The sequence below is a fragment of the Macrobrachium nipponense genome, chromosome 13 (assembly GCF_015104395.2).
Source record: "Macrobrachium nipponense isolate FS-2020 chromosome 13, ASM1510439v2, whole genome shotgun sequence".
NCBI classification, from domain to species: domain Eukaryota; kingdom Metazoa; phylum Arthropoda; class Malacostraca; order Decapoda; family Palaemonidae; genus Macrobrachium; species Macrobrachium nipponense.
This window is the reverse complement of record NC_087206.1, coordinates 100520942-100544805: the sequence shown is the minus strand read 5'-3', so window position 1 is coordinate 100544805 and position 23864 is coordinate 100520942. Positions and strand designations below refer to the sequence as shown.

At 42.0% G+C, this 23864-nt stretch overlaps 1 protein-coding gene across 1 annotated transcript in view; it reads left to right on the top strand.

The window, feature by feature from the left end:
- LOC135225227 (hepatic lectin-like) overlaps positions 1-23864 on the top strand; it is a 36196-nt gene that overhangs the window by 11806 nt on the left and 526 nt on the right. The gene's annotated exons all lie outside the window — the stretch shown is intronic.

The window sequence follows — 23864 nt, the reverse complement described above, 5'->3', positions numbered from 1 at the left end:
AGTTTGGTATACCAGAAATTGTACAAAGTGATAGAGGAACGAACTTTACTTCCAAGTTATTCCAGGATGTGATGAACTTATTAGGGGTGGAACAACAGTTATCAACCGCTTATCATCCAGAAACTCAAGGTGCCTTGGAAAGGTTCCACCAGACATTGAAAAGTATGCTGACAAAGTATTGTTCTCAGTCAGGAAGAGAATGGGATGTTGGTTTACCCTTAATGTTATTTGAAGTTAGGAATGCTTATCAAGAAAGCATGGGATGTTCACCTAATGAGATGATTTTTGGAAGAGAAGTGAGAGGACCTTTGAAAATTCTTGCAGAAAATTGGGTAGAAAATAAAGAGTAAATCCAAGGAGAGTATGTGAAGAACTTAAGGAAAAGGTTGGAAGAGATTAGAAAATTCACTTTAGAAAATCTGAAAATGAGTCAAGAGAAAATGAAAAGGAACTATGACAGAAAGACTAAGCTAAGAAGTTTTAGTGTTGGTCAACAAGTGTTAGTGTTTCTGCCAGTCAAGAGATTTCCCCTTACAAATAAATTTCAAGGTCCCTACAGGATAATTGAGAAGTTAAGTGATAGAACTTATGTGATTGAAACACCAGAAAGAAGAAAACGACAGAGGAAGATACATGTTAACCTTTTGAAACCTTACTTCTCAGAAACTAGAACTGGAACTGTGTCAATAATACAGACACCTTCATCTACAAAAGACGATGATGGCTATGAATTGGGAACTGAAAGCAAGATGAATAATTCTTCAATTTTGGAAAATTTGGAGGATAAACTGAAACATCTTAATGTTGAACAAGGTGAGGAATTGAGTGAAGTGATTAGAAGCTTCACAGAGATTTTTACAAATGTACCCAGACGTACTAATCTGACAAAACATGAAATCAAGATCAAAGAGGATGGAAAATCTTTCAAACAAAGAGCTTATCGCCTATCACCTTATCATCGAGATGTTCTGAAGAAAGAAGTTCAGTATTTGCTGCAACATGGATTATCAGAACCCAGTTCAAGTCACTTCAGTTCTCCATGTGTGTTAGTGAAGAAACCTGATGGCTCCTTTAGGATGTGTACTGATTATAGGAAACTGAATTCCATTAGTGTGGCTGACAATTATCCCTTGCCTCTTATAGATCAGTTACTTGATAATATTGGGCAAGCCAAGTTTGTTTCCAAGATAGAATTATTGAAGGGATATTATCAGATACCCTTAGATGAAAATGCTAAGCTGCTGTCAGCTTTTATTACTCCTTTTGGATTGTATCAGTATACTGTATTGCCATTTGGTCTGATGAATGCGCCGGCCACATTTCAACGAGTGATGGATCAACTGCTAGGATCTATAGAAGGAGTAGGTGTATACCTTGATGACATAGTCATTTATTCTACAACGCGGGAAGAACATCTGCAGATCCTGAAGAAAGTTTTCAAGAAACTACAAGAGGCAGGACTAACAGTCAACCTAGAGAAGAGTGAGTTTGGGAAGGCGACTGTTCAGTACCTTGGGTTTGAAGTTGGAAAAGGCCTTCTCGCTCCGGTGAATGCTAATGTGGAAGGTATCCGTAAGGCTACCCCCCCTACTACTAGGAAGCAACTACAAAGATTTTTGGGCATGGCTGGATTCTATCGTCGTTTCTGTCCAAATTTCTCAGCCGTAGTAGCTCCCTTGACAGACTTAACTAGTCCCAAAGCTAAGTTTGTTTGGACTCCAGAATGTCAAGAATCCTTTGAGAAGGTAAAAGCCATTTTAACTTCAAGACCCGTGCTTCAAGCTCCAGACTTTAATAAGAAATTTGTGATACAAGTTGATGCCTCTGATTGCGGAATTGGAGCTGTTCTACTTCAAGAAGATGAAAATAACCTTCTACACCCTGTGTGTTTCCTGTCTTCGAAACTGAAAAAGCATCAGAAAAACTATGCAACTATTGAAAAGGAAACTCTAGCCTTAATCACAGCATTGAAAAAGTTTGAAGTGTATGTGAACAGACCTAGGAATGAAGAAGTGTTAGTGTTGTCTGATCACAATCCACTGTCATTCATACAGCGGATGAAAAACCATAATCAAAGACTGACCAGGTGGTCTTTGTGCTTGCAACAGTATAATATAAAGGTTGAGCACATATCTGGTAAGAACAATGTAGTTGGCGATTATTTATCCCGTTGTGAATCGTTGGATTCAACCCCGGAATAACTAATCTCTTGGGGGGAGGAATCTTATAACGTAAGTTTGGAATGCAATTATAATTGTGGTAATATGATTAATTCACATCAGAACTTGTGTATCATGGTATGAAATGTTTATTTCTGTGTTCAGATTTCCCAAATTTAAAGATAACATGCCTTGAGTGATCCATTTTTCATTTTGAAGTACGTAAGACACACAGAGAGTGAAAGCTCATAAGCCTTTGGCAAGGGAGTCGTATTCCAACTTTGAGAATGTCTTAGCTAGGTGATTTCTTTATCGGCGCAAAACAAGCGTAAGACCCCCAAGCCGCAATGTTATCCAGCCCCTTGTAAATAGATTAGGTAAGCGTATTTTTTCTTATCGCGGTCGAGCCTGTGAATAGAACAAAAGAGCCTTATTCATAGCCTTATGTGAGCGCAGTCAAAGAGGCATTGTATTAGCCATTCTTATAGAGATGACGTAATATGTTTTCACCTTCGACTATAGACTAATAGCATATACGCTTATGGATGAGAGAACATTCATTCTTTCGCTTTGAGACAGAGCGGCATGCGTTATAGTCTCTCTCTCTCTCTCTAAAAATCTCTCTCTCTCTCGCTCGCTCGCGAGGCTGTCTCAGTCACTTAACGTAACGAGCTGGTCACTCATTTTTATATAATTCTTAGTAATATATGTGTTGTTTGTGGAATCTGAACATAGTTTTGTATCTATTGAATTTTGTGAAGGCGCCAAGAAAATAGTGAAAAAGTGTAAAATTGTAACAGGCCTTTTGATTGACGCTGCAGCTGTGTATAAGGTATTTTTACAAATGTTGTGAAGTGCACTTCAACGTTTTATTATTTCTAAACATTTATCTTTTGCTTTGTTCTTTTCACATATTCCATTTTTTTATATGCTTAATGATTGTACTGTCAATGCTTTAATTGTTTTCATATTATGCATTACGTTTTTCTGCATTGTCTTTATTTTGTTTAATTAGTTTGAATAGTATTCTATTGTGTACACTTTTGAATTAACTTGCATTTAATTAAATTTAATTTCAAATTTAATTATTTCTTTATGATTTAATTTAATTAATTTTCTTGATAAACTTTGATTGAATTTTGCTTAATAATTAATTCAAGAATTAATTAAACTTTTGTTTTCAAGTAATAACAATTTCCCTGAGATTGTGAATTTCACTTATAAATTTTGAATTTAGAAATAAATTTTTGTATTTAAGATTTATATGAGAATTTCATTGAACCACCAACATGATATTTTGTTTGTCTAGGTAGAAATATAGAGTGATAATTGTGACGTTTCCCACAAATAAAACAGAATCAGGGAAATACTTAAATTTGAATTTGCACGAGTGATGCCCTTTAATTAAGATTACCTCACACATATTTTAATGAACTTAGACTGATTGTTTTCTTGACTGTTCAGTTAGAAAAAAGGGATCACTCTTACCTTTAGAGTATTCAGTCGTTCAGTATTTGTGATGAAGGGTCAGATGTCTGTCTGTAGTGAGGTAAGTAACAACCAGGTACTTGAATGAACTGTGCCCTAAGTACAAAGGGTGTCCCAGACCCAGGAATAAACGGGTCTCTTGTATTAGAAAGTACAAATGGTAAGTGTAGTAACCAGATACTTGGCAATTTGGGTTAACAAATATTAATGGTGTCCAGACACAGATCTTTGACTATTTCATGCACCAAGTATTAATGGTAGCCAGAACCAGATACTCTGCGCCACATCGTCAATATAATAATATTATTATAATACATAATATATATATATATATATAGTATTATATATAGATATATATATATATCATAATATATATATATTAATATATATATATATATATATATATATGTAATATGTTATGTAATTATAGTATATTCATTATATATTTATATATATAGATAATAGATATATTATATATATATAGCTACATTACAAAAAAAACTTTTGTTTTGGCAGAAAACTAAATAATATACAAAACACCAATACAGATATATGAAAACTTGTAATAAATATAAAACTAAATATAAAATCAATGCAGAATACTCACTCGTAATCCTGACTCTTTGTTCTATTCTTGTTTTGTCCCTCCTCCATTAAAGTCTTGCATTTTTTCCTCTCAACATGATGAGGTACAGGAGGAGGAGGGAGACGAGCGCCGTTACTACTAACGGGCCGCCGCCCCTCGGCAGTCTGTTGCGCCCTCCATTGTCCCTTGGGCAGGCGCACTCCAATATATGACCACAGTGTGGTACTTGCAGTCACACTCCCCGATCCTGCAAAGTGCTATATTGCAGGCACGACAGACGTACTGGGTGTCTCTCCTTCTGCCATTCATATGGCACCCCCGGCACTGTTTCTGCCTGTGCCCTTGTAGGAGGTCCAATGTGTGATCCCCTGGCTGCAGCCGACACACAGGGTCCAGTATCCAACGGGAAGTCGGAATCTGAGCGCGGGTGGGATCATCAAGGGCGGTGGAAGCAGGGGCTTTGGCAGCAGCAGGCGTGGCAGCAGCAGGCGTGGCAGCAGCAGGGGTGGCGGCAGCAGCGGCAGGAGCAGGACGACCGAGGTTGGCCCTCCTAACATCTGCCCTTTCCTCTAGGGGCAGATCTGGAGCTTGGGGCTGGGGGGCGGTGATGGAAGGCCACTCATCAGGATTAAAGTTTATGAGGGCATTCCTGGCCACCTCGAGAAACTGGATGTGGGACAACCTCCAGAGATCTGAATTGTACCCACAGTAGAGGATGTAGGCATTCTGGAGGGCCAACTGAAGTATGTATTTGAGGAGCTTCTGTGTCCACCTCCTGGTTCTCCTGGCGAAGGGATAATACTGGATGAGTTGATCAAAGAGATCAACTCCTCCCATGTGACTATTGTTGTGCCCAATGACGGTAGGCCGCTCGACAAGAAACTCCTCATACATAATTCGGCCCTGCCGACGTGTCTTCTTCCGCTGAACGACCTCTTCTTGGATGGGCTCATGACTCGCCGTAATCATGGGGATGAGTCGGACCCCCTTCCAACAGATGATGAAGACATCTCCCTTCTGCCGCCACTCTGTCTCTCCTCTTGCCAGATGTTGCAGCTGGCTAGCATACCTCTTGAAGACATTCAGGGCCCCACGCACCAACCAAAGGGTACCACTGACGTGCACACCTGCTTCATACAGTTCCTGGGCCAGGGATACAGAGTTATAATAATTATCCATAAACAGGTGGTATCCCTGGTTACAGAAACGATCCACAAGACCAAAGACAGTGTCACGCAGCGTGGAGAAGACCCCGGAATACACCGAGAAGACGCCCTTTGTAAGGCATCATCCCCTCATTCAAAGAAATGTTCTTACCAGGAACCACGAGAAACTGGCACCGTTCACGAATGTAATCCAACACTGGGCGGACTAACATGAGGCGGTCGGGGTTATTCCAGGGTATGGCCCTTCGGTTGAAAGCATTGAAATACCTGTCCAACGCCAGGAAACTATCACAGGCCATAATGCCGGGCACATTGGGGATACTTAAAAAAAAATTCTGCCTCCAATATTGCCTGACGTTGGCAGCAGGCATCATTCCAAAAAAATGTGGAGCCCCAAAAATTGTGTCATGTCCGTGAGGTTGCAACCCTGCCAGCGATACGACAACGTCATCCGCAGTTCGTCACGGCAGTACCGAGCGTAGTCCGTCGTCTCTGCTACCAGGTGTTCTACCAATTCCCACGTCAGGAGCAGCTGAATGAACCCCAGAGCAGTGAGAGGAGCAGGTACGGTGAGTCCAGGTGCTGCCGTGAATGGGTGCATGTTAGGTGAGGTGGGGTCCTTCGACCACCCTTCGTCACTTTCAGGCGTACGGCCTTCACCTAGGCTGGCACGATGTTGCAACCTTCTACGGGCACATGCAAGTGCATGCGCACCTGCTCGGGCACGGTTTTGCACTCATACCCCCCTCCCCGGCCCATCTCCCTCGCTTTCGCCCTCGCTCTCTGTTTTGTCCCCAACAACAAAACTCGACAACTCCTCCTCCTCCTCCCCAGACTCCCCCTCATATGCACTAAAACCACTAAATTCAAGCTCACTTGGGGGCAAATATTCATCATCACTTACATCGGGAGTGATGTCCTCGTCACTAGATGACCAACTGCCATCAAAATGAGGACTTACGACCTGCTCTCGATCGAGCTCCAACAAGTATTCGTCAATGCCCTTTTGTTGGAGGCCTCCCAAATGTCTACAAATGCCCCTCAAGACACCCCAATGCTTTCTAGGGGTTGTAAAAGGCACACGATGTAGTTCTCTGACACTTTCGGCCACACGAGGCTGCATAACACCACGGCGTTGGGAAGCTGGGCCATCTTGGGTGCTTGGTCCCTCTCCAGCATTCAAGTCCAAAACACGCCTCACACGATCCCGACTAAAAGGCAAAACGTGCCTTTCGCGCTCCAGACGACGTTGGGACATCTCTATGTATGTCTTGTATCACCACAAATACTTAAACACACGTAAAAGTTCGTCAAAACACGAATGCGTCAAGAGATCGCTCTCGGACGACGCATCGCTGATGCTTGCTGGTGCGAGAAGAACGCAATTCACGCATGCGCAGCTGGGTAATACTTGTAAACAAAACAACAGCTTGATCCGTGAACTCCCAGCATCCCTCAAGGCGCGTGATTTAAAATTTTTTGCCAAGTATGCCTATAACTATTTTTCCGTGAATATTTAAAAAAACTTTTTTAGTTGACGTATCGTACGTCAATCAAGCACCCGACAGATAATTTTAGTCAATGTATAAATACGTCCAATCGGCGTTTAAGGGATACACAACCACAGGAAGCTGGTAGATGCTATGAATTCGATCAACATCAGAAATGGGAGAACAGACAAGATAAAATCCAATGTCTTTATTACAATCGCCGACGTTTCTGGGCCACAATTGTCCCATTTTCAAGGCTAAAAAGACAAAACGAAATGATAAACATTAAATTATTCAGACAAAAATAAAATAAAAAATTAGAAGTTGTCAAAAAATTAAAATTAATAATTAAAAACTGAAATAAAGAAGAAAAGGTACACCTATTTATCAAGCAGAAAGAAAGCAGAGTGCCAACGAAGGGCATCTTGGGGTTCCAGGAACGCTCTCGACAGGTACAGAGGCGTGGCAGAGGGCTGGGAGTTTAAATGAGGAGCAATTTGTTGGAAAACAATGATTCAAGAATCGTCAGAAATTGATGGCTCTAGGCTCCACCCATCATCTCAAAATCATCAATCATATTTGATATCACTCTTACACTTATAAAAATGACCTGAACGCTACAGAATTCAGGGTACGATAGTTCAACCCCTGTCCAGTAACTAACACCACGATGAGAATCTATTCTCACCTTCAGCAACCTCCGTCTGCAACCGACATAATCCCGAGGTCACATCTGGGGCAAGTGAATTTCTATATTACACCGGAGTTCGTTAGAGGGCTTAGCTTTTCTTTACATTTAAATAGAGAGCCATTCATTAAAAGGCTTCTTGGTATTAGTTTTACATTAACAGCCAGAATATGGCGACTGATGATTTTGTATAAAACTTCATAAAAAGACTTTATGTATTAGTGGAAGACTGACAAAAAAAAAAAAAAAAAAAGGCATTTTTGGAACAATAGGTACAGCGAACTTAGGGACGAGAAGGCTGTTTAAAAATTTGTAATAAAGACATTTGATTTCGATCTGTCTGTCCTTCTCTCACTTCTTAAACACACAAAGAAACAAGATAGCTCCCTTCTCTTACTCTCTCCAACCATCACTGTCTCTTCCCCTCTTTCTTCTCACTATTACCAACTATTATACTCATACGCAAAAAAGATGAATAAAAGAAGAATAGAAATAGGCCCTCTAAGAATTGAAGGGAGATTAACGAATGAAAAAAATGAAATTTGCAACATAATGGCAGAACGATATAAGAGAGAATTCACCCCTAGAATAGATAATGAAGATAATGATATAGAAGTAAGGGATGAAAATAGTGAATATTTAGCTGACATAGATATTAATGAAGCTGATATTATGCAGGCTATTAATGAAATTAAAAATGGAGCTGCAGCAGGGCCTGATGGAGTTCCTGCTATTTTGTTAAAGAAAGTAGTTCATTCTATCGCAAAGCCACTTGCAATATTATTAAGACAAAGTGTAGATACAGGCACGATTTATGATGAGCACAAATTAGCATATATTACCCCTACATTCAAAAGTGGATCAAGACTAGAGGCAAGTAATTATAGGCCTGTGAGTCTAACATCACATATTATGAAAGTGCATGAAAGGGTAATGAAGAAAAATATTATGAAAAATTTAATAAAAAATAATCTGTTTAATATAGGACTACATGGTTTCGTACCCGGAAAAAGTACACAAACCCAACTGTTAGTCCACCGTGAAAACATATACAAAAATATGAAAAGCGGAAATGAAACAGATGTGGTTTATCTAGACTTTGCAAAAGCTTTTGACAAGGTAGACCATAATATATTAGCGAAGAAAATTAGAAAACATAATATAGTGGATAAAGTAGGAAGATGGTTAAATGAATTTTTACACAACAGAAAACAGATAGTTATTGCAAATGATGAGAAATCGGATGAAGCTAGGGTAATTTCCGGTGTGCCACAATGTACGGTGTTAGCTGCATTACTGTTTGTTATTATGATCGCAGGCATAGACAGTAATGTTAAGGACTCGGTAGTGAGTAGCTTCGCCGATGACACAAGAATAAGTAGAGAAATTACTTGTGATGATAGGAACGCGCTACAAAGAGACCTTTACAAAGTATATGATTGGGCAGAGGTAAATAGGATGGTATTTAACTCTGATAAATTTGAATCAATAAACTATGGAGACAGAGAAGGAAAGCTATATGCATATAGGGGACCTAATAATGAGACAATCACAAATAAGGAAGCAGTTAAAGACCTTGGTGTGATGATGAATAGGAACATGTTATGCAACGATCAAATAGCAATTCTATTGGCAAAATGTAAAGCAAAAATGGGAATGTTGTTACTGCATTTCAAAACAAGAAAAGCTGAACACATGATTATGCTTTATAAAACATATGTTCGTAGTCTACTTGAATATTGCAATATGATATGGTACCCACACTATCAAAAGGATATTGCACAAATAGAGAGTGTACAAAGGTCCTTTACAGCTAGAATAGAAGAAGTTAAGGACCTTGACTACTGGGAAAGACTACAATCCTTAAAATTATATGGTCTAGAAAGGAGAAGAGAACGCTGCATGATAATTCAGGCATGGAAACAGATAGAAGGAATGGCAGAAAACATCATGGAGCTAAAAATATCAGAAAGAGCAAGCAGAGGTAGATTAATAGTGCCCAAAACTATACCAGGAAAAATAAGGAAAGCACACAGGACATTAATCCACTACGCACCAGCATCAATAATGCAGCGTCTATTCAATGTGTTGCCAGCTCATCTGAGGAATATAACAGGAGTGATCGTAGATGTGTTTAAGAATAACCTCGACAAATATCTAAACTGCATCCCAGACCATCCAAGATTGGAAGATGCAAAATATACAGGAAGATGTAATAGCAACTCTCTGGTAGACATTAGAGGTGCCTCATACTCAGGGACCTGGGGCAACCCGAACAAGATGTAAGGTCTGTAAGGTAAGGTAAGGTAAGGTCTCTCTCTCTCTCTTCCCAAACAATGATTCTTCTCTCTCTCTCTGTCTGTCTCCCTCTCTCACTCACTTTTTCCATCTTTCTCCTACCTAACAACCCCTGTACTCTCTCTTCCTCTCCCTCTTGCTCCTTTCTCTTACTCTCTCTTTCTCTCTCCAACAATCACTGTCTCTTTCCCTCTTCTTCTCACTAATACCAACTCTCTCTCTCTCTTCTCTGTCTCTGTCTTTTTTCCTCTTTCTTCTCTCCAACACCCCGTCTACTCTCTCTCACTTCCTCTCCCTCTCATTCTCTCTCTGTCAACCCTCTTTGATGTCATTGATGTTTACCCTATAGTATTCTTTTCTAAAAGATAAGTCATATGTATATAGAAATTATGTATGATAAATTCGTAAAGTAACTATGTCTAGAGGTATAACCAGCCCCGTTTCTTGGGCAGAACCAGCTCTGTTTCAGGGAGTCCCTTCTCACCCACAACCCCCTTCAGAGGGTGGGAGGTAGGATGAAATCTCATTACAAAAACACGCGCGTATTCGAATGTAATGTTGTGTCAAAATTTGAAAGCAATCGGTGAAGAACTTTTGGACCGTTGCTGTGGTTCAGTCTGGTTAAATGAAAAAGCAAGAAAAAAGAAAGCTCCTTTCTCTTACACTCTCTTTCTCCCTCCAACCATCACTTTCTCTTTCCATCTTTCTTCTCATGAATACCACCCGCCCCCATCTCTCTCTCTCTCTCTCTCTCTCTCTCTCTCTCTTCCTGTCCCTCTCGCTCCTTTCTCGTACTCTCTCTTTCTCTATCCAACAATCACTATCTCGTTCCCTCTTTCTTCTCACTAATACCAACTCTCTCTCTCTCTCTCTCTCTCTCTCTCTCCTCCAAAACACCCGCTCTTCTCTTTCTCTCTCTCTCTCTCTCTCTCTGTCTTTCTTCCTTTTCCTTCTCCCTTACACCCCGTCAAAACTCTCTCTCACTTCCTCTGATTTTCATTCTTTCTCTATCATCCCCCTCCCCAAACTCCACCCTCTTTGATGTCTTTGATGTTTACCTTATAGTATTCCTTTCCAAATGATAAGTCATATGTATACAGAAATTATGTATGATAAATTTGTACAGTAACTAAATCTACGGGCATAACCAGCCCCGTTCCACGGACAGAACCAGCTGCGTTTCAGGGAATCCCTTCTCACCCCCACCCCCTTCGGAGGGGGGAGGTAGGATGAAACCCCATTATAAACACACGCATGTATTCGAAAGCAATGTTGTGTCAAAATTTCAAAGCAATCGGTGAAGAACTTTCGGAGATAGAAGATTTTGCACACACACACACATACACATATATCATATATATATATTATTGTTTATTGACCCCCTCGTCTACCCAGCAGTCATTTAAATTATTCAGTTGTTAGAAGAGCAGCCATTTTTTCTCCTAATCAGCTGACTTTAGGCGGAAAACACAAAGCAGGCCAGAGATCGTCATTTTCCGTTAGTAGTGGGGGGGGGGGGGGGGGGGGGGGGGGGGGGGGGGGGGGATAAGGACTCCTTTAAGCCTTAGGGACGAATCCCAAAAGGAAGTGTGTAGTTAGCTAGGTACTTCTTAGGCTTACTCTCAAGATCTTTTATCCTGTGAACCTCTTGCTGGCGATATGCTCTGTTCCCAGGATGGCCTGCCAACAGGGGGGGAAGAGCTGGCCCCCAACAACCAAGCTTTGCGCCCAACGACGCTCTCAGTCCAGCACAGACCTTGACCCAGATCAGACGTCCAAGCCAGCCTGCCCATAGGCCTACAAAGGGGCCTATGGGCATCCAGGTACATCTTGAGTTACAGCCATATTGCCAGTTCTTTTCCTCCGAGTCAAGTAAACTCTTCCACATTTTCCAATTCAAACTCCTAATTCTCAAATGGGCATCCCTTTGTTCATTTCCCTGCCTTGTGGCCGCATGCCACCTTTTGTGATAGTCCCAGACAAACAAAATCTTCATTGAATATTTCATTTAAACACTAGAGTTCCTCCCCAGTGTGTGTTAAACAAAAGTGACTGCCTTTGTAGCTGATATATAGTGCAAGAAGTCCTTATTATCAAGATACCTATTGTCAATTTTGGAAATCTGCATTGAATTAGATTTGATTGTGGTCAGTTTTTCCATATTGTGAGAGATAGGAGCAATCCAGACATTATACAGCGCTCAGCCCACGTGGCTCTATGCCCTGCCTTTATCCCAGGCCAGTCCATGTACTTTTGTAAATAAATGTAATGTAAATTACTCAGCTGAGTTTCCTGGCGACCTACCAGAACCAAATCAATCCTTTTTATAGTTATCTAAGGTAAGTCAGAAGCCCTCTATTTTCCATTTTTTCCCTCTAATATTTCCTTCATTTACGATTGAGGTCCACAAGGCCGTGCCCCAATACATAAGAGTGGCAGACCTTAACCGAGGATCGAACCCCAGGCCTGTTTAAAAGCTTGTAAATCGCATTATCCCCTTAAAAACGTAAACTGTAAATGACTTTTAGAAAGCGTAAATCGAACGAAAGCATTCATACATGAGCAGGAGACACACAGACTCACGGTAAGGCATATCATTCATTTAATATGATTATTCTTATAACCACTGTTAGCTTAAGGTACGTTAAGGAGTTATTTTAGAAGTGTTTAAATAACTATTTCTCTAAGTAAGAGGTATTAGTGTGTAACAGCAAAAGCGCCTAAGAGTTTGTATCAGCCTGTCTGCACGACACGTGTGGGGAAGATAGATGCCAGAAAGTACTAGTTAAAACTAGGAAGTGCTTTGCCAGGGTTTATTGCTGTATTAGCAAGCCTAGCTAGTTAGGAGTGTTCTACTAAAAGTTACGTGAAAAGAAGGGTACAATTCTTTTGTCAAGTGTTGGTAACCACAGTGCTCTCTTAGCTCAGAGCGCATGCGCGGCCAGTCCTGGCTGCCAGCCAAACTTCGTTCACACAAAGCAAAGCATTCATCACCTAAAGCGTTATCTCAACAAATTAAGCCGAATAACGTAAATCTTGGTGCTTTAACGTCAATAATATCAACCTTCATGCTAGTATCTATCATTCTGCCAGAAAATTTCATGTTGTTTTCCTTTCAATAACAAATTAGCATTTTGTTGTAAATCGCTCTCACTTTTACACAAGTGATCAGCTGATTTGCCATCGCATGTAGCAGCCTGGCTCGGTCTGCTCACCTCCCGCACGTTACACTTAGCATCGCTCACTCGCTCGCTAAACGAAAGTTAGCATTTCACTTCGTACTTAACATAACCTTTTCATTTACAAATGTTTTGCTAACATTTTTTTAACATCCTTACCGTCATTTCACTTGTCACAGGGAGCTAGTTACCTTCTGTAAGGTAAATATAAATCTTAAACGTAAATTAACTTAAAAGAATTGTTAACGTAAACGCGTCATTGTAAATCACATTTTAGTGCAAGCCGCTACCAGTAACGTAAAAATCGTTAATTGCTAGCGCGTTCTATTTTCATAAACTTAAACTTCACGTAAGGAAATCATTCAACGCAAGTTGGGTCATATTAAACTACAATCATTAGTTCATATAAATACAAGGGAGTTCATCATATATAATTTTTACGCTCTCAGAGAGAGAGAGAGAGAGAGAGAGAGAGGGAGAGAACCTATTATTAAAAAAAGCCAAGAGTACTACATTCATTACTTACGCATGCAGCATTACCATTACTTAGTCTCTTGTGACTTTCATTTACACTGAGTGTGATAAGCGCCTGTGTCCAATACAGTCTTGCAATCATTATTTAATTTACCGAGTACTTCAGCCAAGGACTGAGCATTTTTAATTTACTGTTACCTGTCGTTGCCCGAGTGGTCCTTTCCATTTTTTTATTACAAAAGACTTGCGTATACCACAAGCACAAACTGCACAGTGTGCCCACACAAACTCATTACTTCCATACAAGGAAGCCCCTACCTGTCTAGGACTGGCCACCACCAGTGCACCACAGGCCCTACCATTTTACAGTGCCACTAATCTGTGACACTGTCCATCGACTGGCTGCTGAAGTACTCCCCCCTTTTTACTTTCTCTCCTCTGCCACGAACAGAGTGCCATTTCATTTCAGTATATTCGAGTATGCTGCATTTAGTGTCGTTTGATGGGACACACTAGCAGGCTACCAGTGCAACCAAGGAATGCCTCCATTAGTGCCATTGCACCTGTACAGGCTGTACAGGTAGCCATTTTACCCGTGTATCCGCCATTACAGAACGCCCATTTCCAGCACTCTACTAGTGCTGTCCAAGGAACGCCTCCACTGCACCTGTATCAGACGTACCCAGGGTGGTGTATGATTTGGAATGGAAGACACTCTTTTCTGCAGCTGCTGATGTGATGGTGGGGTGGATGAGCATGATTTTAGTGCAATTTATGATCCTGTGATTAAATGTTTCTTAGCTACATGGAAATGGTCTGAGGGCAAGGAGCCTGGCATCCTGGAGAATGGAGTAAAGGCATATTCTGTACCTCAGGAGGCAAAGGACCTGTATGAATCAGAGCTACAAAGATGGGTGAATGATGGCTGGCTGCTTCCTTATGATGAGAATAAATATGGACCAGCTAAGGGGCTTATTCCCCTCATGGCCGTTGTACAGCAAAATAAAAAGAAGGTGCGGCCTGTACTGGACTTCAGAGAACTGAATACATACATTGATGCATTTACAGCAGACTCGGATGTGTGCTCAGACAAACTACGTGAGTGGCGCAGGCAAGGAGTGAATGTATCTGTAGTAGACTTGGCTAAAGCTTACCTGCAAATAAGAATCCATGAGTCTCTGTTGCCATACCAGACTGTATATTTCAAAGGCCAGAGGTATTGCCTGATTCGACTGGGGTTTGGCTTGAATATTGCTCCAATGGTAATGAAATCTGTTTTAAACTGTGTCCTTCAGGACCCAATTGTAAGAAAAGGAACATCAGCCAATATTGATGACATCTTGGTGAATGAAGATATTGTTAAGGCCAGCTGTGTAGAGGAGCATCTTAGAAATTTTGGGCTAGTAAGTAAGCCACACCAAAGACTTGCTGAAAGGGCTCGAGCATTGGGCCTGAGAGTTTGGGGGGAGCAGGAGAGTCTTTTTTGGAAAAGGGACAATGACCTGGGCGATGCACCAAGACAATTGACTCGGCAAGCAGTGTTCTCATACTGTGGTAGACTGTTAGGCCATTACCCTGTTTGTGGATGGCTGTGAGTGGCGGTAGCATTCATCAAGAGAAGAGTCAATAAAGTCACTGAAGGATGGGACGACGTCATTAATGATGATTACATCAAAATGTGTTTGCAGGAACTTCTGGAGAAGGTTAAGAAGGATGACCCTGTGAGAGGACAGTGGAATGTCACCGGTGACAAATTCAAGATCTGGGTGGATGCTAGATCTCTTGCACTTGGTGTCGCAGTGGAAGTAAATGGTTCCATTGTGGAAGATGCCAGCTGGCTGCAGAAAGACGACTCTTGCCACATCAATATGGCTGAGCTAGATGGAGTCATTAAAGGATTGAGTCTTGCACTGGCTTGGAAGATACAAAAGGTGGAATTAATGACTGACTCATCTACTGTGCATAGATGGATTTCAGATAGACTTTTAGGAAAAAGCAGATTGAAGACTAAGGCTGCAAGTGAAATGCTCATCAGAAGAAGACTAAGAATAGTCTTGTCATTGATAGAAGAGTGTGACCTCCAGCTGTCTATTACACTTGTGTCTTCTGCCAATAATAAAGCTGACAGTTTGACACGTGTACCTCAGCGCTGGCTGAGGGACCTTGGTTCATGTCACCAAGATGCAAAACTTGTGTGTGCTTCTGTTGTCCCTGCCATTAGTGATGGAATTAAGGAGATCCATCATGCTGCTGGTCACCCAGGTGTGAGAAAAACTCTCTATTTTGTGAAGAAAGTCTATCCAGGAGTTACCAGGCGGCAAGTACAGGCTGTTGTCAAATGTTGTGAGGCATGCCAGTCAATAGACCAGGCCCCAGTGAAGTGGCAGAAGGGTAGTCTGGAAGTGGATAGAGTGTGGCAGAGAGTTGGCATGGATATTACTCACTATGATGGATGGCCGTATCTTACTCTCATTGATTGTGGACCATCTCTATTTGCCATCTGGCGTCCGCTCCATTTTCAGACCAGTGAGAGCATCATCGGGCAACTTGAGACAGTGTTCTATGAACGAGGAGCGCCGGAGGAATTGTTAATTGACAATGACACTGCTTTTTGCAGCAAACTATTTGCTGACTTTGCAAAAAAGTGGTGCGTGCATCTTAATTTTAGATGTGCTTATGTTCCATCAGGAAATGGTATAGCTGAGAGATGCCATCGAACTGTTAAAGTCATTGCTGCAAGGAAAGGCTGTAGCATTGCAGAGGCTGTATATCTGTATAATTTGATGCCTCGTGATGACTGCGACTCAACGACGGCCCCTGTCAGTATGCTGTATTCTTACCCTGTGAGGGCCCGAGGAGTGGATCCATGCACAATGAACAAAGTGGCAGTGAGTGGCCCCTACAAAGCAGGTGATGAAGTGTGGGTAAAACCACCCAACATGCGATGCAATATGCAATTTGAAAGAGGCAAGGTTACGAGAGTTTTTTCAGAACAAGCTGTTGAAGTCAATGGAGTTCCATGCCATATTAGAGATCTTCGTTCGTGTTCTTCACAAGGATTGATATTGAGTGAGGAAACTACTGATGCTGAGGATGAGGAGCTTCTTATACAGCTTCCTGTTCATGAAGATGAGGGGGAAGAGGAAGATTCAGACACTGTTGCTGAGTGCAACGCGATTTCAAGACATTCAACAAGATTTAGATGAGCTAGAGTTTGTAATATATGTGAATGTAATTCAGGGGGAGTGTATAATTATTGTTTGAAACTGTTAATTACTGTTTGGGTTTAATTGGACAGTTTAAGTATAAAGGTATTTCTGTTGTTGTGGGTTGTTAAGGAAGAGGTGTAAATGACCATTTATGACTAATTGAGTTTGTATATTACTTGTTGTTGATTGTCAATGATTATTTAAGATGTTCTCTTGGAGAGTGGGGAGTATGTGTGGTTAGTTGAAGTCAAGCCCTGTAATGCAGCAGGAAGAAAGAGAAAAAGTGCCTATGCATGAGCAGGAAGAAAGAGAGAAAGAACAGACGAGTTGGAAATTGCTCGGTTAAGCCAAAGTACTCATAACAGTCGGACAGGTGAAAACGCAAACGGAGCTGATAGGTTAGGCATGAGTGCAGTGTTGAAATTAGTACCAAAGTTTGATGAGGAAGATGTAACGATATATTTCATGTGTTTTTAGAAGGTAATGGAAAGAGTAGGTTCTCCTAAAGAAACGTGGACATTATATTTACAGTCAGTTTTGAGTGGTAAGTGGTAGGGCATTACCTCTCCACCAAAGGATCGTTGTGTGTGTGTATCCATTATATATATTATTATTTTTTTAAGTAAAGAAGAAAAAACCAAGTCTGTGTTTCTTTACTGCCACACGTATTCTACATACGTAATATTTTCATCCTTTCTAAAACTTTTAAATTTCTTACGTTATGCCTCCGGTACTAAGCTGTATGCGCTAAGAACAGTTTCTTTCACAATATCATAATCATCACATTCCTCCTTAGACATGCAACTATACACAGTCAATGCCCTACCACTCAAAACTGACTGTAAATATAATGTCCACGTTTCTTTTGGTTGGAGAACCTACTCTTTCCATTACCTTCTCAAAACACATGAAATATATCGTTACATCTTCCTCATCAAACTTTGGTACTAATTTCAACACTGCACTCATGCCTAACCTATCAGCTCCGTTTGCGTTTTCACCTGTCCGACTGTTACGAGTACTTCGGCTTAACCGAGCAATTTCCAACTCGTGCATACGTTCTTTCTAGGCACCTCTCTTTCTTCCTGCTCATGCATAGGCACTTTCTCTCTTTCTTCCTGCTCATGCATAGGCACTTTCTCTCTTTCTTCCTGCTCATGCATAGGCCCTTTCTCTCCTTTCTTCCTGCCATGGCCCCAATAGGCCCACTTTATTCCTTCCTTTCTCCTGCTACATGCATAGGCACTTTCTCTCTTTCTTCCTGCTCATGCATAGGCACTTTCTCTCTTTCTTCCTGCTCATGCATAGGCACTTTCTCTCTTTCTTCCTGCTCATGCATAGGCACTTTCTCTCTTTCTTCCTGCTGCATTACCAACATTTCTACCTCTTGCTGCATTTTCCTCACTTCTCTCTCAGCCGCTCTTTCATCTCTCTCATACTTTTCTCTTTCTTTCCTTTCAACATACTCACGGAGATCATTCCCCTTGAGACCTAGGAGCTTGCCTGACTCAATAAACTCATTCGCTATCTCACTCATTCTGGTTCTTTCTATATTCTCCCTGTTTCAAACTGTTACAGTGCTGATAGCCCAAGCAAGGTCGCCACAAAATGTTACGGACCGAGAGAGATCCCCGAGGGAGAGGTCCGCTCCAGGTTCGATATAATGATAAACAAAAAGAATTCAACACCAACAGTTGAAACTGGGGATACGAATATAGAAAGAAACACTAACACAACAAAGGTTTATTTACAAACTTGTTAACAAAGATAAATGCAGAATGGTATCTCCTATTTACATAAAAAAGGTAAAATCTTACACTGCATAAACTGGGGAAACGTTGGGGTAATGAAAGTACTTGCCGGCCAGTTTTGCGACTCGAAGCGATGGCTTCACAGAAGGAGAAGTCTAATTGCAGACACCTTCTTGCCACCGTATTGCAGAAAACAATGTCTACTCTTAATACTTGAAGGCCAGGAACTCCCCAAAACCTCTTGTAGAACGTTTCTTCTCTGAAAGTTTGCTCAACGTCAAAATAACTCGGTCGTCCAATCCTGACGACGACTTGACCAGAATTAGACCAACTCTCGAGCGACTTTTTCTCTCTGATCCTTTGTCTGTTTCTTCTCCTCTTATCTCTCTCTGATGATCTCTGATCTCTGCTGCTGGGCTCTCAGTGATAATCTGATCTGTGACTCTTACTGATGATCTCTCATCCATGCTACTTCGTCAGTCGTATTTATACGGTGACCTGGGGGCGGGGCCTACGGGGGAGGCGGAGCACGAACGTCACAGACTCCCAAGATTACTAGAACTTCTTAGAAGAATCTGGATGAAGTATTACATCAGAAATTACGGCGTTCCTCACGTCCCATCGGCGCCTGTCAAGTTCCCCAACAATCCTGCCGATTCTAGAACAATCATGAGAACAGGCACCTCCAATACGTGCGCGAAAGCCTCTGTGATGCAGAACTTCTCGAAGATGCGTTTTCCTTTCCTTTAACTCATAATTCTTTGCTATAAAGCAATTACCATGACAATCACCAAAGGAATGACTCCATAAGTGCCGCTATCCCAGCACTACTCGTGCTGTCCAAGGAACGCCTCCATAAGTGCCGTGCGCCTGTACAGGAGGTACAGGTAGCCATTCAAGCACGTATCCGCCATTACGGAACGCCTATTTCATTAGTGTTTCCATGTACAAGGATCAGTGCTCCTTCGGAACACTCAACAAAGGAACGCCTCCATAAGTGCCGCAATACCAGCACTCTACTAGTGCTATCCAAGGAACGCCTCCATAAGTGCCATGCACCTGTACAAACGTACAGGTAGCTACAGGTAGTCACCAGGTTACAATGGGGGTTCCGTTCTTGAGACGCGTTGTAACCCGAAAATCGTCGTAAACCGGAACATCATAAAAAATCCTAAGAAAACCTTACTTTTAATGCTTTGGGTGCATTGAAAACTCTGTAAACTGCATTCTTATTGCATTTTTCACAAAAAAAAACTTCAAATATTGATTATTTTGCATTTTTGGTGTCATATTTCTTCTGCCAGATGAGTATTGTAGGCGTCATAACCCTGGAACATGTGTCGTAACCCTGGAAACAATTTCTGATGAATATAATTGAAAAGCGCCTTAACCTTGGAACATCGTAAGCCGAGCCCGTTGTAACCCGGGGACTGCCTGTATTTACCTGCGTATCCGTCTTACGGAACACCCATTTCATTAGTGTATCCGCTATCCCGGATCACCCAACCATTGCGTCTCCCAAAGTTAAGAACGCCCTTAAGTGTGACTTACACAGCACACACTTTCATATTTCATCACTTCCTTAGAAGGTGCCATTTCGAACTGCCAACCATTTATGGGACACTTCCAAAGTGCCACAGAGCACCCAGTCTTCTCAGACACATTACCTTGTTCATCACGAACTTTACCTCATTCGCAGAACACCTTTCTAGGTGAGTGCCACCTTACCAAGTAGGCACTCCCATCCATCCTGTACTATTCCTGGCCATCATTTTAAAATTTATCCAAGCCTCTACTGCAGCCTAAGGGAAATGTCTTCCCCTGGTTCCAAGCCCCAGACCATGAGCTGGACTTCCGGTAAGAGGTGGTTGCGGAGGTTCTGCACCCCTTGTTGTGTGCGTGGGCATGCTGTGAATTCCGACCAGTGCCCTAGTCGATCCCTACCTTGGGATGAGAGCTTCCTGGGTGAACTTCTCCAAGGCTACCATGTAGCCCTCCCTGATGAACAGTCTCCTACAGCCTACCAGTGGGTACACGTCATGGCCGATGCCAAAGCCCAGGTCTCCCTCATTTCAAGAAAGGCATTGCCTAGGGGTGCCAAAATCCAGAAGGACGAAGCCATTCAGTTTAAATGGATTGACAGTAACCTCTATTTTGTGCCTTCAGTCCTTCTGAAGGTGCAAATGCCCTTATTGGACCAGGAGACCAGGGAAACCACATTGTGCCCCCTGGGTGTTGTTGATAAATTTCATGACGTTTATCAGGTCATATTGGGCCGAGATCTCCTAAAGCCGTATCTCCCCTGGACACAGTTCCCACTACCAGATGCACCAGACCCCTGCAGCATGCCAGATAACCAAACCTCCGTTTTGGATTCAGAGGCTAGTGCCTCCGATGTCACCAACATCCTTTCTATTCGTAAGCTTGGTCCTGATCCAGTGCTAGAGCTAGAAATTTCTTCCGCATCATCCCAGCCTCTTACCTCTTCACCGCCTGCCTCCTCCATTTCGGAAGAAGTGAGCCAACTAGACAACCTCGGACTTGTTTCCGAGGATAATTCAAAGGAGTATACCTTAACCTCCCCACATCTAATCACTGCCAGAAAGAACTCTTCACCTGTGCCAGAGCACACTGCAAGCCTTGGTGACCCCACAGATTCGCAACCTGTGGTGCCATCTCGGCCTTATCATCCAGTGCCACGGAAGAAGTTCTGGAACGAGTTCTGCCGGGACTGTGGCCGCAAGGGTCACATGTCAGTAAATAACGGAGGGTGCGCTAATCACAATATTCCCGCCATCGCAATGGCAGTTACCAATTCATCTTCGCTAGGCCCCCCCAGCTAAGGGCCCTATAACCATTGCACCCCTCCAAGGTCATTATCCCCCAAGCCATGTCAGAGCCTTTGATGACTCTGGGGCTCAATCTCCCTGATACGGGAAGACCAAATCCCTCACGGGGCTAGCGTCAATAGGCGCCAACTTATCACAATTGAAGGCATCAACCACATTAAGTTGATGCTTCCCACTGTCCAATTGAGAGTCACAAGACCTAACCTCTCCAAAGTATGTACTCTTGCAGTTGCAAGCTACATTCCAGGAGGTTACAACCTCCTCCTGGGACAAGATTTGAAGTGCCCTTCTCATTTTAAAAAACCTAAGGGTCCTAACCCCACGACAAATTACTCCAAAGCAAGGAGCCATCAAAATCCTACTTCCTCCCAGAAGTGCGGCCACCAACAGTCTCCCCCGTCACCAAGGAGGGAGACTGATCACTCACAGTTCCGCTGCAAAACCTGCAACGTAATAGGGCACTCCATGAATTGGCCTAGGTGCCCTAGCAAGCTACCAGCAGTGGACACTGTCCAATCTCCACAAGGCTTAGCCTTCCACAAGAGACAGGAGCCTCTGTCTCCCGTCACCACGGGCACGCCTGTGCCCTAGGTACAGTGTCACATTAATTTGCAGAGTGATCCTGGCACCTACCAAGAGAAGGTAGCCAGCCTGATCTCTGCCAGTAGACTAACTCTCTAACCCCCTAGAACTTGTGTCGCTAACCCTCACATAAATGTCATAATTACCTCATTATATTTCCATCCTGGTACCCTACTAATCACTCATCACCCTCATGCATCATTAACTGATCTTATGTATTTTAACAATTCAGGTCGCTAAACCTCTGCAGTGCGTACCACATTCTGGAATGATTGCATCTCTAATTAATTGTAATGAGTAGGTTAGGCTAATAATTTAGTACCAAGGCATTAGGGTAGTAGAAAGTAGAATTTTCAAAGTAACCTTACAGAGTAGCCTGGTCGTCACAGACAACCAGTAGTTCTCACTTTGGGTAGACTACAGTTAATTAATTCAGTTAGTTAGTACACTTAGCATCTCCACCTATAAATTAGGTGGGCCATTGTAGCTAGCCGTATCGCTGCTCTAAAAACCTCAGTTAGAGTAGGAGAACTGGGTAGTCGAGGCGATCAACTTATTTAGCCAAGGCCTTCACACCCGAAAGGGAGCGAATGCCTTCTTAACAGGGGGAGCTATTACGTTTATTGACCCAATCGCCTACCCAGCAGTCATTTAAATTATTCAGTTGCTAGAAGAGCAGCCATTTTTTCTCCTAAACAGCTGACTTAAGGCAGGAAACACAAAGCAGGCCAGAGATCGTCATTTTCCGTTATTAGCAGGGGGGGAATATGCTCTATTCCCAGGATGGCCTGCCAACAGGGGGGAAGGGGAGAAGCTGCCCCCAAAACCCAAGCTTCGCGCCCGATGACACTCTCAGTCCAGCACATACCTTGACCCAGGTCAGACATCCAAGCCAGCCTGCCCATAGGCCTACAAAGGGGCTAACTGGCGCCCTGACCTCGGACAAAGCCAACGCCATATTCTACAAAGGTCCACTACATAAGGTATCGAGATACATCTTGAGTTACAGCCACATTGCCAGTTCTTTTCCTCCGAGTCAAGTAAACTCTTCCACATTTTCCAATTCAAACTCCTAATTCTCAAATGAACATCCCTTTGTTCCTTTCCCTGCCTAGTGGCCACATGCCACCTTTTGTGATAGTCCCAGACAAACAAAGTCTTCATTGAATATTTCATTTAAACACTAGAGTTCCTCCCCAGTGTGTGTTAAATAAAAGTGACTGCCCTTGTAGCTGAAATATAGTGAAGAAGTCCTTATTTTAGATTGTATCTAATCTGGGAACTTTTCCAGATTTTTGCTGAGTCAAGTGTCATGTCTCATCGCACGCAAGAGCTTCCTTAACGCAAGATACCTATCATCAATTTTGGAAACCTGCATTGAATTAGATTTGATTGTGGCCAGTTTTTCCATATTGTGAGAGATAGGAGCGATCCAGACATTATACAGCTCTCTGCCCACGTGGCTCTATGCCGTGCCTTTATCCCAGGCCAGTCCATGTACTTTTGTAAATAAATGTAATGTAAATTAATCAGCTGAGTTTCCTGGCGACCTCCCAGAACCAAATCAATCGTTTTTACAGTTATCTAAGGTAAGTCAAAAGCCCGCTATTTTCCATTTTTTTCCTCTAATATTTTTACGATTGAGGTCCACACGGCCGTGCCCAATATGTAAGAATATATATATATATATATATAATATATATATATATATATATATATATAATATATGAAGAATATATAATATATATATATATTATATATATATATATATATATATATATATATATATATATATATATATGAAACAACATTCATCATTTTCTAGAATAGTATTAAGGTATCCTGACAGTCTACAGATATGTAAGTATATGAAAATATATCAAGACATTTAACAATAATAATTAATAATATTACCTTTCAGCATAGTCTAATGGTAATGGTAGCA